This window comes from Oncorhynchus mykiss, chromosome 27 (assembly GCF_057628025.1).
Source record: "Oncorhynchus mykiss isolate SJ-2025 chromosome 27, ASM5762802v1, whole genome shotgun sequence".
Lineage (NCBI taxonomy): Eukaryota > Metazoa > Chordata > Actinopteri > Salmoniformes > Salmonidae > Oncorhynchus > Oncorhynchus mykiss.
In genome coordinates this window covers 52,193,343-52,208,081 of record NC_143048.1, presented here as the reverse complement: position 1 = coordinate 52,208,081, position 14,739 = coordinate 52,193,343, and the positions used below count along the sequence as shown (strand labels likewise).

Sequence of the window (14,739 nt, the reverse complement as noted above, 5' to 3'; positions counted from 1 at the left end):
TAACGATACAACTGCATAACGATACTGCATAACGATACTGCATAACGATACAACTGCATAACGATACAACTGCATAACGATACTGCATAACGATACTGCATAACGATACAACTGCATAACGATACTGCATAACTGCATATCCCTCTCCATCTCTCTCCTCATATCTCTCTCTCTATCTCAACCCTCCTATCTCTTTCTCTCTCTCTTCCCCTGATGTCCATTAGGTTACATGCATGCTATATGGGTAGGCTACATGCATGCTATATGGGTAGGCTACATGCATGCTATATGGGTAGGCTACATGCATGCTATATGGGTAGGATACACACATGCTATATGGGTAGGCGTGTGTCCTATATGAAGACCACTGTTAACACTGAGGTGGTGCGTCCTAGTAGGAAGACCCCTGTTAACACGGAGGTGGTGTGTCCCAGTAGGAAGACCACTGTTAACACTGAGGTGGTGTGTCCTAGTAGGAAGACCACTGTTAACACGGAGGTGGTGTGTCCCAGTAGGAAGACCACTGTTAACACTGAGGTGGTGTGTCCTATAGGAAGACCACTGTTAACACTGAGGTCGTGTGTCCTAGTAGGAAGACCACTGAGGTGGTGTGTCCTAGTAGGAAGTCCACTGTGTGCAGCTCATCCTGCACTAACATAAATAACATGAGCATATCTACTTCTGCTAAGCTTCCCTGTAAAGCAATGAAAACAACCAAGCATCCCAGAAAAGTGCATCATGAAATTAATAACTTACTAGTAACAGATGACATTCATAGTCTGACTATCTCTGAAACTCACTTAGATAATACCTTTCATTATACAATGGTAGCAATACATGGCTATAACATCTACAGAAAAGACAGAAATGCCAATGGTGGAGGTGTTGCTGTTTATATTCAGAACCACATTCCTGTAAAGAATAGAGAGGATCTCATGTTAAATACTGTTGAAGTAATATGGCTAGAGGTTCATCTGCCTCACCTAAAGCCCGTTCTGGTGGGAAGCTGCTATAGACAGCTCAGTATCTGGATAATGTTAAATACTGTTGAAGTCATATGGCTACAGGTTCATCTGCCTCACCTAATGCCCATTCTGGTGGGAAGCTGCTGTAGACCTCCAAGCGCTAACAGTCAATATCTGGATAATGTGTGTGAAATGCTTGATAATGTATGTGATATCAACAGAGGTTTTCTGGGTGATTTAAATATTGACTGGCCTTCATCAAGCTGCCCACTCAAGAAAAGCTTCAAACTGTAACCAGTCACTGCAACCTGGTTCAGGTTATCAGTCAACCTACCAGGGTAGTTTACAAACAGCACAGGAATGAAATCATCAACATGTATTGATAACATCTTTACTAATGTTGCAGAAATGTACTTTAAAACAGTATCCAAATCCATAGGACGTAGTGATCACAGTATAATAGCCATATCTAGGAAAACCAAAGTTCCAAAGGCTGGGCCTAATATAGTGTATAAGAGGTCATACAATAAGTTTTGTAGTAATTCCACTGTTGACGGTGTAAAGAATATTTGCTGGTCTGTGGTGTGTAATGAGGAGTAAACAGACTTTGCACTTGACACATTTATGAAATTCCTTATTCCAGTTACTAATAAGCACACATTAAGGAAATGACAGTAAAAACTGTTAAATCCCTGTGGATTGATGAGGAATTGAAACATTGTATGGTTGAGAGGGATGAAGCAAAAGGCAAATAAGTCTGTCAGCACAACCGATTGGCAAACGTACTGCAAATTGAGAAATCATGTGACTAAACTGAATAAAAAGAATAAACTATACTATGAAACAAAGGTAAATAACATAAAGAATGATAGTAAAAAGCTTTGGGGCACCTTAAATGAAATGTTTGGAGAAAAGTCTATCTCAGCTCCATCATTCATTAAATCAGATGGTTCATTCATTACAAAGCCTACTGATATTGTCAACTACTTTAAAGATTTTTTCATTGGTAAGATTAGCAAACTTAGGCATGACATGCCACTAACAAACGCTGACACTACACATCCAAGTATATCGGACCAAATTATGAAATACAAGAACTGTACTTTTGAATTCCATAAAGTCAGTGTGGAAGAGGTGAAAAAAGTATTGTTGTCTATCAACAATGACAAGCCAGCAGGGTCTGACAATTTGTATGGAAAATTACTGAAGATAATAGCGAACGATATTGCCACTCCTATTTACCATATCTTCAATCTAAACCTACTAGAAAGTGTGTTCCCTCAGACCTGTAGGGAAGCTGAAGTCATTCCTCTACCCAAGAATATTAAAAACCCCTTTACTGGCTCAAATAGCTGACCAATCAGCCTGTTACCAACCCTTAGTAAACAACTGGAAAAAACTTGTGTTTGACCAGATGCAATGCTATTTCACAGTAAACAAATTGACAACATAATTTCAGCACGCTTATAGAGAATGACATTCAACAAGCACAGCACTTACACAAATGACTGATGATTGGCTGAGAAAAATTGATGATAAAAATATTGTGGGGGCAGTTTTGTCAGACTTCAGTGCGGCTTTTTACATTATCGATCATAGTCTGCTGCTGGAAAAACGTATCTGTTATGGCTTTACACCCCCTGCTATATTGTGGATAAAGAGTTAAACGGCCTAACAGAACACAGAGGGTGTTCTTTAACGGAAGACTAATGGCAGAATCAGGAATTGTCTAGGTCCCTTATTTTTTTCAATCTAATTTAGCATATCTGATTCAGCTAGTTAAAAGGTCTTGTTGAGTAGCTAATAAATAGAACCAGGTGTGTTAAATTAGGGTTGAAAACTGAAAACCCACAGGACAGTATATCTCCAGGAAGAGGGTTGGGCAGCCCTATTGTAGAGTGACAGAAGACTGCTTCTGCCAGCATTACCAAACATGTACATTGTATTAAATAATTCAGCCTTGACTCCTATTTATATCATGTAATGTTGCCTCTCTTAAACACCCTCTCTCACACAGCTATTGAATGATTCAATGCAACAAAGCACTTGTCTGGTAGTGTTATTCCATGGTCAGGTAGGACAATAGAAGAGGAGAAAATTGCATTTATATCTTTAGTCAAAATTAGTATTTTAAATGGATTTAAAATAGTAGGCTATTTAGCACGGCAGGGGATGATACATGTTCATGAACAGGGGATGATATCTGTTCATTAACAGGGGATGATACATATCTGTAATGGTCAAATCTGATTTATTTGCCCTCATATAGTTTTTTGACTGTTATTTGGTAAATATTGCTGCTTGCTAGCTACTCTGTGAGAGTTTGACAAGAACATGTGGTAGCTAGCTAGCGAGCTTGGTAACTGTTTAAAAACATGTGGTAGCTAGCTAGCTTGGTAACTGTTTAAAAACATGTGGTAGCTAGCTAGCTTGGTAACTGTTTAAAAACAAAGAGGTGAGTGTGTTAGAAAGCTAAACAGCTAGCTAGTTGACTGCTGTGGCTACCAAGTTACTGTATTTGATTGCTGTGGCTACCTAGTTATTGTATATAATGTATTTGACTGCTGTGACTACCTAGTTACCGTATAATGTATTTGACTGCTGTGACTACCTAGCTACTGTATTTGACTGCTGTGACTACCTAGTTACCGTATATACTGTATTTGACTGCTGTAACTACCTAGTTACCGTATATAATGTATTTGACTGCTGTGACTACCTAGTTACCGTATATACTGTATTTGACTGCTGTGACTACCTAGTTACCGTATATACTGCATTTGACTGCTGAGACTACCTAGTTACCGTATATACTGTATTTGACTGCTGTGACTACCTAGTTACCGTATATACTGTATTTGACTGCTGTGACTACCTAGTTACTGTATATACTGTATTTGACTGCTGTCACTACCTATCTACTGTATATACTGTATTTGACTGCTGTGACTACCTAGTTACCGTATCTACTGTATTTGACTGCTGTAACTACCTATCTACTATATTTGACTGCTGTGACTACCTAGCTACTAGCTACTGTATTTGACTGCTGTGACTACCTATCTACTAGCTACTGTATTTGACTGCTATGACTACCTATCTACTAGCTACTGTATTTGACTGCTGTGACTACCTATCTACTATCTACTGTATTTGACTGCTGTAACTACCTATCTACTAGCTACTGTATTTGACTGCTGTAACTACCTATCTACTAGCTACTGTATTTGACTGCTGTGACTACCTATCGTATTTGACTGCTGTGACTACCTATCTACTAGCTACTGTATTTGACTGCTGTGACTACCTAGCTACTAGCTACTGTATTTGACTGCTGTGACTACCTAGCCACTATCTACTGTATTTGACGGCTGTGACTAGCTATCTACTAGCTACTGTATTTGACTGCTGAGACTACCTAGTTACCGTATATCATGTATTTGACTGCTGTGACTACCTAGTTACCGTATACACTGTATTTGACTGCTGTGGCTACCTAGTTACTGTATATACTGTATTTGACTGCTGTGACTACCTAGTTACTATCTACTGCATTTGACTGCTGTGACTACCTAGTTACCGTATATACTGTATTTGACTGCTGTGACTACCTAGTTACCGTATCTCCTGTATTTGACTGCTGTGACTACCTAGTTACCGTATCTCCTGTATTTGACTGCTGTGACTACCTAGTTACCGTATCTCCTGTATTTGACTGCTGTGACTACCTAGTTACTATCTACTGTATTTGACTGCTGTGACTACCTAGTTACCGTATATACTGTATTTGACTGCTGTGACTACCTAGTTACTATCTATTGTATTTGACTGCTGTGACTACCTAGTTACCGTATATACTGTATTTGACTGCTGTGACTACCTAGTTACTATCTACTGTATTTGACTGCTGTGACTACCTAGTTACCGTATATACTGTATTTGACTGCTGTGACTACCTAGTTACCGTATATACTGCATTTGACTGCTGTGACTACCTAGTTACTATCTACTGTATTTGACTGCTGTGACTACCTAGTTACTATCTACTGTATTTGACTGCTGTGACTACCTAGTTACCGTATATACTGTATTTGACTGCTGTGACTACCTAGTTACCGTATATACTGTATTTGACTGCTGTGACTACCTAGTTACCGTATCTCCTGTATTTGACTGCTGTGACTACCTAGTTACTGTATATACTGCATTTGACTGCTGTGACTACCTAGTTACCGTATAATGTATTTGACTGCTGTGACTACCTAGTTACCGTATATACTGCATTTGACTGCTGTGACTACCTAGTTACCGTATATACTGCATTTGACTGCTGTGACTACCTAGTTACCGTATATACTGCATTTGACTGCTGTGACTACCTAGTTACTATCTACTGTATTTGACTGTATTTGACTGCTGTGACTACCTAGTTACCGTATATACTGCATTTGACTGCTGTGACTACCTAGTTACCATATATACTGTATTTGACTGTATTTGACTGCTGTGACTACCTAGTTACCGTATATACTTTATTTGACTGCTGTGACTACCTAGTTACCGCATATACTGCATTTGACTGCTGTGACTACCTAGTTACTATCTACTGTATTTGACTGCTGTGACTACCTAGTTACCGTATATACTGTATTTGACTGCTGTGACTACCTAGTTACCGTATATACTGTATTGGACTGCTGTGACTACCTAGTTACCGTATCTCCTGTATTTGACTGCTGTGACTACCTAGTTACCGTATCTCCTGTATTTGACTGCTGTGACTACCTAGTTACCGTATATACTGCATTTGACTGCTGTGACTACCTAGTTACTGTATATACTGTATTTGACTGTTGTGACTACCTAGTTACTATCTACTGTCTTTGACTGCTGTGACTAGACAAAAATATTTTTTTTATTTATTTTGAAAGCACCACCACCAATCAGCCTACATCACTGTGCACCGCCGTTACTATGACAACTAGCGTAACCATGTCAGAAAATGACTGGTCTGAAAAGCAATCTGATTTGGTGACTTGCTGTTTGGACAGTCAGTATTCCGGAACTGTTTTGAGCATTAAGGCCCTGCAGTGTGAACTATGCTTTACTCTCACCCTTAAATACCAACCCAAATATAAATGCACCATAAAGACCTCACAGCCACCAAAACAGTCCCTCCGGTCCCCCTCTCTCTCTCTAGCTTCTCCCCTTCTATCCATCCATCTCTCCCTCTGTATCCATCTCTTTGTCACCGACCGGGTACAAACTCAGGTCTCTTGCTTGCCACAAGACTATGATGTAGCTTGCCTGGCGCAGTGGAACCAATGTTAAAGTTGCAAAACTGCAAATCCTGCCTATATATGCGCTCTCAGGCAGGATTTGATAGATTTTGACTACTATGTTTATATATTTATTTCACCTTTATTTAACCAGGTAGGCTAGTTGAGAACAAGTTCTCATTTGCAACTGCGACCTGGCCAAGATAAAGCAAAGCAGTGTGACACAGACAACACAGAGTTACACATGGAGTAAACAATACACAAGCCAATAACACAAACAAGTCAATGACACAGTAGAAAAAAGAAAGTCTATAAACAGTGTGTGCAGAAGGCATGAAGAGGTAGGCAATAAATAGGCCATAGGAGTGAATAATTACAATTTAGCAGATTAACACTGGAGTGATAAATGATCAGATGGTCATGTGCAAGTAGAGATACTGGTGTGCAAAAGAGCAGAAAAGTAAATAAGATAAAAACAGTATGGGGATGAGGTAGGTAGGTAGATTGGGTGGGCTATTTACCGATGGACTATGTACAGCTGCAGCGATCGGTTAGCTGCTCAGATAGTTGATGTTTAAAGTTGGTGAGGGAAATTAAGTCTCCAACTTCAGCGGTTTCGTTCCAGTCACTGGCAGCAGAGGACTGGAAGGAAAGGCGGCCAAATGTGTGAACCAATATGGCTGGGTATCAGCCCTCAGGCCTTTCAGAGCTCCCAGGTTTTAATCTGACCCTGTAATGGGATTATTCTGACATTCTTACACACATGAATGAGAGAGAGAGAGAGCGAGCAACGCTAGGTCACCTCCAGCAGCCGCACCAACCACCATCCTACTTCCCTGCACCACCTCGGCATCTAGCCACCACAGTCCAGAGGGGGGTGGAACCCATAGGAATGAAGGAGATGGATGGAGTGGGAGAGGAAGAAGAAGAAGGAAGAGAGACAAGGGAAACGCTGGGCAGTCTGATAATCCTCTCCTCTACCCTTCACTACTCTCCTCTGCTGCGGTCCCTCATCCCTCTAGGCCCTCTTTTCTATTTTTACCAATGACCTGCCACTGGCATTAAACAAAGCATGTGTGTCCATGTATGCTGATGATTCAACCATACAAGCATCAGCAACTACATCTAGGTGACGTTCTATGTCTCTGTGGTGTTCTGGACTTGGGATAGGGGATGAGGAGGGGAGGGGATGAAGAGACAGGGAGGGAGGGGATGAGGTGGGAGGGAGAGGATGAGGAGGGGATGAGGAGGCAGTAATGTAATGTTCCCTCGGTCAGAAGTCAGAGGGAGGATAAAGGACCTCAACCTCAAAGCACCGGATAGGTAAAATACATTCTATTAAGGCAGTAACTCCCATACTGGTATCAACTCCTTAGATCATTGGAAGGAAAGATAGGTGAAGATCGTTGCATCTGCGTTAGAGGAATCACTCTAGTCTCTGTTCTCACCATGCCAGCTCTCTCTCTCTACCCCCACTATCTCCCTATCCCTCTCGCCACCCCCACTATCTCCCTATCCCTCTCGCCACCCCCACTATCTCCCTATCCCTCTCTCCACCCCCACTATCTCCCTATCCCTCTCTCCACCCCCACTATCTCCCTATCCCTCTCTCCACCCCCACTATCTCCCTATCTCTCTCTCCACCCCCACTATCTCCCTATCCCTCTCTCCACCCCCACTATCTCCCTATCCCTCTCTCTACCCCCACTATCTCCCTATCCCTCTCTCCACCCCCACTATCTCCCTATCCCTCTCTCCACCCCCACTATCTCCCTATCCCTCTCTCCACCCCCACTATCTCCCTATCCCTCTTTCCACCCCCACTATCTCCCTATCCCTCTCTCCACCCCCACTATCTCCCTATCCCTCTCTCCACCCCCACTATCTCCCTATCCCTCGCTCCACCCCCACTATCTCCCTATCCCTCTCTCCACCCCCACTATCTCAAGAACACCAAGGTAACCTACCGAAATGACTACCAACCTATAGCTCTCATGGACACCCTAGACCCACTCCAATTCACATACCTCCCCAACAGATCCACAGATGACGCAATGTCAATCGTGCTCCACACTGCCCTTTCCCAACTGGACAAAAGGAACACCTATGTGAGAATGCTGTTCATCGAATTTAGCTCAGCGTTCAACACCATAGTGCCCTTAAAGCTCATCTATAAGCTAAGGACCCTGGGACTAAACATCTCCCTCTGCAACTGGATCCTGGACATCCTGATGGGCCACCCCAGGTGGTAAGGGTAGGTAACACATCTGCCATGCTGATCCTCAACACTGGGGCCCCTCATATATCCTGTAACAACATATAGCACAGTCCCTATCTCCTTTACAAACATATAACACAGACCATATCTCATTTAACATATAACACAGCCCGTATCTCCTTTAACAACATATAACACAGCCCGTATCTCCTTTAACAACATATAACACAGCCCGTATCTCCTTTAACAACATATAACACAGCCCATATCTCCTTTAACAACATATAGCACAGCCCCTACCTACTTTAAACCCCTTTCCAGCAGTCAGATGACCAAATCATCCTCCAGTGATAGTAGTGCACTATCAAGGGAATAAGAAACGTGTGCCAGTTGGGATGCATCCTTGGAGTCCAGCCCACATCATACAGGGGTTAAAGGGTTGCTCAAAGATGCTCAGATATCAACACACTATTGTGGGGAAATAATGATCTAACCCTGATGAGAGGGGTAAACTAATTAACTCCCCATTTAAACAGTCATTTGGTTTCTCTTTGGCAAGACATTTTCCCAACACAGCTGAGACACATCACTGAGTATGGCGAGAGGGATGGAAGGAGAGAGAGAAAGGGAGAGCGAGATAAAGGGAGAGATAGAAGGCATGAGAGAGAGAGAGAGAGAGAGAGAGAGAGAGAGAATGAATTGCAGAGAACCACACTGGGTTGGTGTCTCAGAGGGTGAATAGCAGAGAACCACATCTTTTCCAAACCCATCATTCATGGTGAACGTTAATGACCGGATGAAGCGTTCAGATCAGCAGAGCCGCTTGGGTCGACAGTCTGTTCCCGCAAAACAACACAGTCATGAGAGAAACCTTTAATGAACTTCGTTAGAGAGATATCACCCTATTCAGTGTGAATAATCTTTAAAGGTTAACAACACTTCTCTAGGTCAGTCTCTCTATACTGTATATAACACAACCACAGGGCCGTCCATTATATTCTAATGCATCAGAGAGATTAATCAGTCAATATCAAGGTTTTCATTCTATACATCAAAATTATGTCATTTTATTTATATTTAAAATTATGTTTGTCTGCTGATCCCCATCGGAAGTCGACATTAAAACTCAACAATGAATGATTTATAAAAAAAATAGCTGTTTGTGTAAAATGGGTCATTTATTTAATTGACTCTATTCTTTAGAATGACCTTTAGTCTCTGTTCTTAATGAGCTTAAAGTGTTCCGTTGGTATTTCTTCACTACACCTACTTGCCTCCCTCCCTAAGGCTGGATGGCAGGCTAATAAAAAGGTAAGAGAATAACGCAATATGTTAGCGTCCATTAGACGACACACTGTCATCGGCCACATCCTTCTCTATCTTTCTCTCACCCTCTCTACGCCCCTCTCTAACTCCCTCTCTCTATCTCTCTCTCTTTCTGTGTCTCCCTCTTTATCTCTCTCAATTCAATTCAATTCAAGGGCTTTATTGGCATGGGAAACATGTGTTAACATTACCAAAGCAAGTGAGGTAGACAACATACAAAGTGAATATATAAAGTGAAAAACAACAAAAATTAACAGTAAACATTACACATACAGAGGTTTCAAAACAGTAAAGACATTACAAATGTCATATACAGTGTTTTAACAATGTGCAAATGGTTAAAGGACACAAGATAAAATATAAGCATAAATATGGGTTGTATTTACAATGGTGTGTGTTCTTCACTGGTTGCCCTTTTCTCGTGGCAACAGGTCACAAATCTTGCTACTGTGATGTCACACTGTGGAATTTCACCCAGTAGATATGGGAGTTTTTCAAATTTGGATTTGTTTTCGAATTCTTTGTGGATCTGTGTAATCTGAGGGAAATATGTCTCTCTAATATGGTCATACATTGGGCAGGAGGTTAGGAAGTGCAGCTCAGTTTCCACCTCATTTTGTGGGCAGTGAGCACATAGTCTGTCTTCTCTTGAGAGCCATGTCTGCCTTTCTCAATAGCAAGGCTATGCTCACTGAGTCTGTACATAGTCAAAGCTTTCCTTAATTTTGGGTCAGTCACAGTGGTCAGGTATTCTGCCGCTGTGTACTCTCTGTGTAGGGCCAAATAGCATTCTAGTTTGCTCTGTTTTTTTGTTAATTCTTTCCAATGTGTCAAGTAATTATCTTTTTGTTTTCTCATGATTTGGTTGGGTCTAATTGTGCTGTTGTCCTGGGGCTCTGTAGGGTGTGTTTGTGAACAGAGATAAATAAATAAAGAAATAAAGAAAGAGAGAGAGACAGAGACAGAGAGAGAGAGAGCACTCCCTCTTCTAGACCCTTACATGCACAGACTGAACTATGTTCATGCACTCACTGTCCTCACATAGAAACTCACTCAAACACTGAAGACTGATCACTTTCTGAGTCACAATGCAAGCCGAGATCTACCACACGTTTTATTTGTAAACATGACTTAAAAAACGTAAGCTTATGCAACATTAACCAATTAAAAACAGTTATGTAGCAACAGGGTTTGTGGTAGACTATAGGACCAATACATTATCACTGGGGTTGGTGCAATAGACTACAGGTCCAATGCATAATCATATTGGTTATGCAGTAGACTATAGGTTAAATACAATATCACTGAGGTTTGTGCAGTAGACTATAGGTTCAATACATTATCCCTGAGGTTTACGCAGTAGACTATAGGTTCAATACATTATCACTGAGGTTTATGCAGTAGACTATAGGTTCAATACATTATCCCTGAGGTTTATGCAGTAGACTATAGGTTCAATACATTATCCCTGAGGTTCATTCAGTAGACTATAGGTTCAATACATTATCCCTGAGGTTCATGCAGTAGACTATAGGTTCAATACATTATCCCTGAGGTTCATGCAGTAGACTACAGGCCCATGCATTATAACTGAAGTTTGTGCAGAAGACTACATGCCCAATGCATTATCACTGGGGTTTATGTAGTAGAATATAGGTTCAATACATTATCACTGAGGTTTGTGCAGCAGAATATAGGTTCAATACATTATCACTGAGGTTTGTGCAGCAGAATATAGGTTCAATACATTATCACTGAGGTTTGTGCAGAAGACTACATGCCCAATGCATTATCACTGAGGTTTATGCAGTAGACTACAGGTCCAATGCATTATCACTGCGGTTTATGCAGTAGACTACAGGTCCAATGCATTATCACTGAGGTTTATGGAGTAGACTACAGGTCCAATGCATTATCACTGAGGTTTATGGAGTAGACTACAGGTCCAATGCATTATCATATTGGTTATGCTTAAATTGCACTGACAATGTTGTTCTTCTCAGACAATTTGGAAATCATTAAAAAAAATGTGGGTAACAGACCACTGTGGGGATGGAGCATCTGATAGTCAGTCTGTATGATGGTCAGTCTGTGGGGAGGGAGCATCTGATAGTCAGTCTGTAGGAAGGGAACATCTGATGGTCAGTCTGTGGGGAGGGAGCATCTGAAGGTCAGTCTGTGGGGAGGGAGCATCTGAAGGTCAGTCTGTGGGGAGGGAGCATCTGAAGGTCAGTCTGTGGGGAGGGAGCATCTGATGGTCAGTCTTTGGGTAGGGAGCATCTGATGGTCAGTCTGTGGGAGGGAGCATCTGATGGTCAGTCTGTAGGGAGGGATCATCTGATGGTCAGTCTGTAGGGAGGGATCATCTGATGGTCAGTCTGTGGGGAGGGAGCAGCTGCATCTCACCCGACTCACCCTCCCTCCCTACCCTGAGAAAAGGGGAGACAGTCTTCTAGCTAAGTCACAATGCATTATTTCTGCCTCATGCACCAATTCATGTTGTTACTCCAATGACCAGAGAAAGTGAAACATTCCTTGAAAAAAAGACACACGCCACTAAAAATAAGTACTGTAAAAGGTTAGTACTGTGAAGGTTAGTACTGTAAAGGTTAGTACTGTAAAGGTTAGTACTGTAAAGGTTAGTACTGTGAAGGTTAGTACTGTAAAGGTTAGTACTGTAAAGGTTAGAGGTGTTAGGTTTGAACTAGTACTGTAAAGGTAATATCAGTTAGGTTTGAACTAGTACTGTAAAGGTAATATCAGTTAGGTTTGAACTAGTACTGTAAAGGTTAGATCAGTTAGGGTTGAACGAGTACTGTAAAGGTTAGTACTGTAAAGTTTAGAACTGTAAAGGTTGAACGAGTACTGTAAAGGTTAGAGCGTTTAGGGTTGAACGAGTACTGTAAAGGTTAGATCAGTTAGGGTTGAATGAGTACTGTAAAGGTTAGTACTGTAAATGTTAGTACTGTACAGGTTAGCGCTGTTAGGGTTGAATGAGAACTATAAAGGTTAGTACTGTAAAGGTTTGATCAGCTAGGATAGAACGAATACTGTAAAGGTTAGTACTGTAAAGGTTAGTACTGTAAAGGTTGGTACTGTAAAGATTGGCACTGTAAAGATTGGCACTGCAAATGTTAGTACTGTAAAGATTGGTACTGTAAATGTTAGTACTGTAAAGATTGGCACTGCAAAGGTTAGTACTGTAAAGATTGGTACTGTAAAGGTTAGTACTGTAAAGATTGGTACTGTAAAGGTTGGTACTGTAAAGATTGGTACTGTAAAGATTGGTACTGTAAAGGTTGGTACTGTAAAGGTTGGTACTGTAAAGGTTGGTACTGTCAAGGTTGGCACTGCAAAGGTTAGTACTGTAAAGGTTGGTACTGTAAAGGTTAGTACTGTAAAGGTTATAGCTGTAAAGGTTAGAGGTGTTACGATCACACTAGGCAGAGAGCAGTAAGTATTTAAATACACAACATGAGACAACATACAAAGCAAGGCAAGTTATTTTGGGTGAGGATGACAGGGATTGCAGTGTGTATGTGTGTGTAAAATAATTCTGGACATAGAAACAATATGGTTGTGCAATAACATTGTGTGCAACACTCAGGGACCATGGACATTAAGGGGATGTGTAACATTCAGTAGAGGAGGGACAGCTATGTCATGTGGAAGAGAGGGGTCAGAGTCATTAAACTGTCATTCTTGTTTATTTTTTTCATGAATGTGTGATGTTCTGTCTGGCCTATGCCATGTCATGAAGGAGAAAATGCATCTCATAACACTTGAACATGGAAAGATATGTTATATCATTAAGCCTACAGTAGCAGCCAGTGTGTGGTGTTCGATGTAGGCCGACATTGCATGATACTTTTGAGGGCAAAAAGTCATGCAGGGCTTGACAATAACCTTCAGACAAGGAGTTAACTGAAAATGTTGTGTTGTTTGATGTAAGAAACCACTTCACAAAATAAAAAGCATTATTATTCCCATTCCATTATTACAGAGAATCAGACAAATATTGCTACCCACTGCCTATTGGCTACTTAGCTTGTTCAAGCCTGTCTCAAAATACAACACTGCCCCTTTAAGACAGAAAAAATGCTCTTTACCTGACTTTATTTTCAAAGATGTCTAGATGTTCACGTTTTGTGCTTTTGTAGAAGGCAATCACTCCCCTATTGCTGACTCCAAATTATCTATATATAACTGGGCTAATATCTCACTAAGTGGCAAAGGATATGAACAAATATGCACACATAGCTACATGCAGCTCTTGCTTTGATCTTAAAACAAGTGCATCTACTCACGACCACTCATGCTCTAAACACAGTCCAGTTCAAATTAAATGGTACAGATCCATATATGGCAATGGTCTATTTGCATTTAGGCCAACTGCTGACCATACATTCTCACTATGTGAGATAACCAAGTACGTTAGTGGCAATACAGAGCAGAGAGAAACCAGAAGCCCAGAGCAGAGAGAAACCAGAAGCCCAGAGCAGAGAGAAACCAGAAGCCCAAAGCAAAGAGAAACCAGAAGCCCACAGCAGAGAGAAACCAAAAGCTCAGAGCAGAGATAATCCAGAAGCCCAGAGCAGAGAGAAACCAGAAGCCCAGGGCAGAGAGAAACCAGAAGCCCACAGCAGAGATAAACCAAAAGCTCAGAGCAGAGAGAAACCAGAAGCCCAGAGCAGAGAGAAACCAGAAGCCCAGAGCAGAGAGAAACCAGAAGCCCAGGGCAGAGAGAAACCAGAAGCCCACAGCAGAGATAAACCAAAAGCTCAGAGCAGAGAGAAACCAGAAGCCCAGAGCAGAGAGAGCCCAGAATCCCAGAGTAGAGAGAGACCAGAATCCCAGAGTAAAGAGAAACCAGAAGCCCAGAGCAGAGACAAACCAGAAGCACAGAGCAGAGAGAACAGAATCCCAGAGTAGAGAGAAACCAGAAGCCCAG

At 41.5% G+C, this 14,739-nt stretch overlaps 1 protein-coding gene across 3 annotated transcripts in view; it reads right to left on the bottom strand.

The window, feature by feature from the left end:
• LOC110507254 (nectin-1-like) overlaps positions 1-14,739 on the bottom strand; it is a 453,892-nt gene that overhangs the window by 272,661 nt on the left and 166,492 nt on the right. The gene's annotated exons all lie outside the window — the stretch shown is intronic.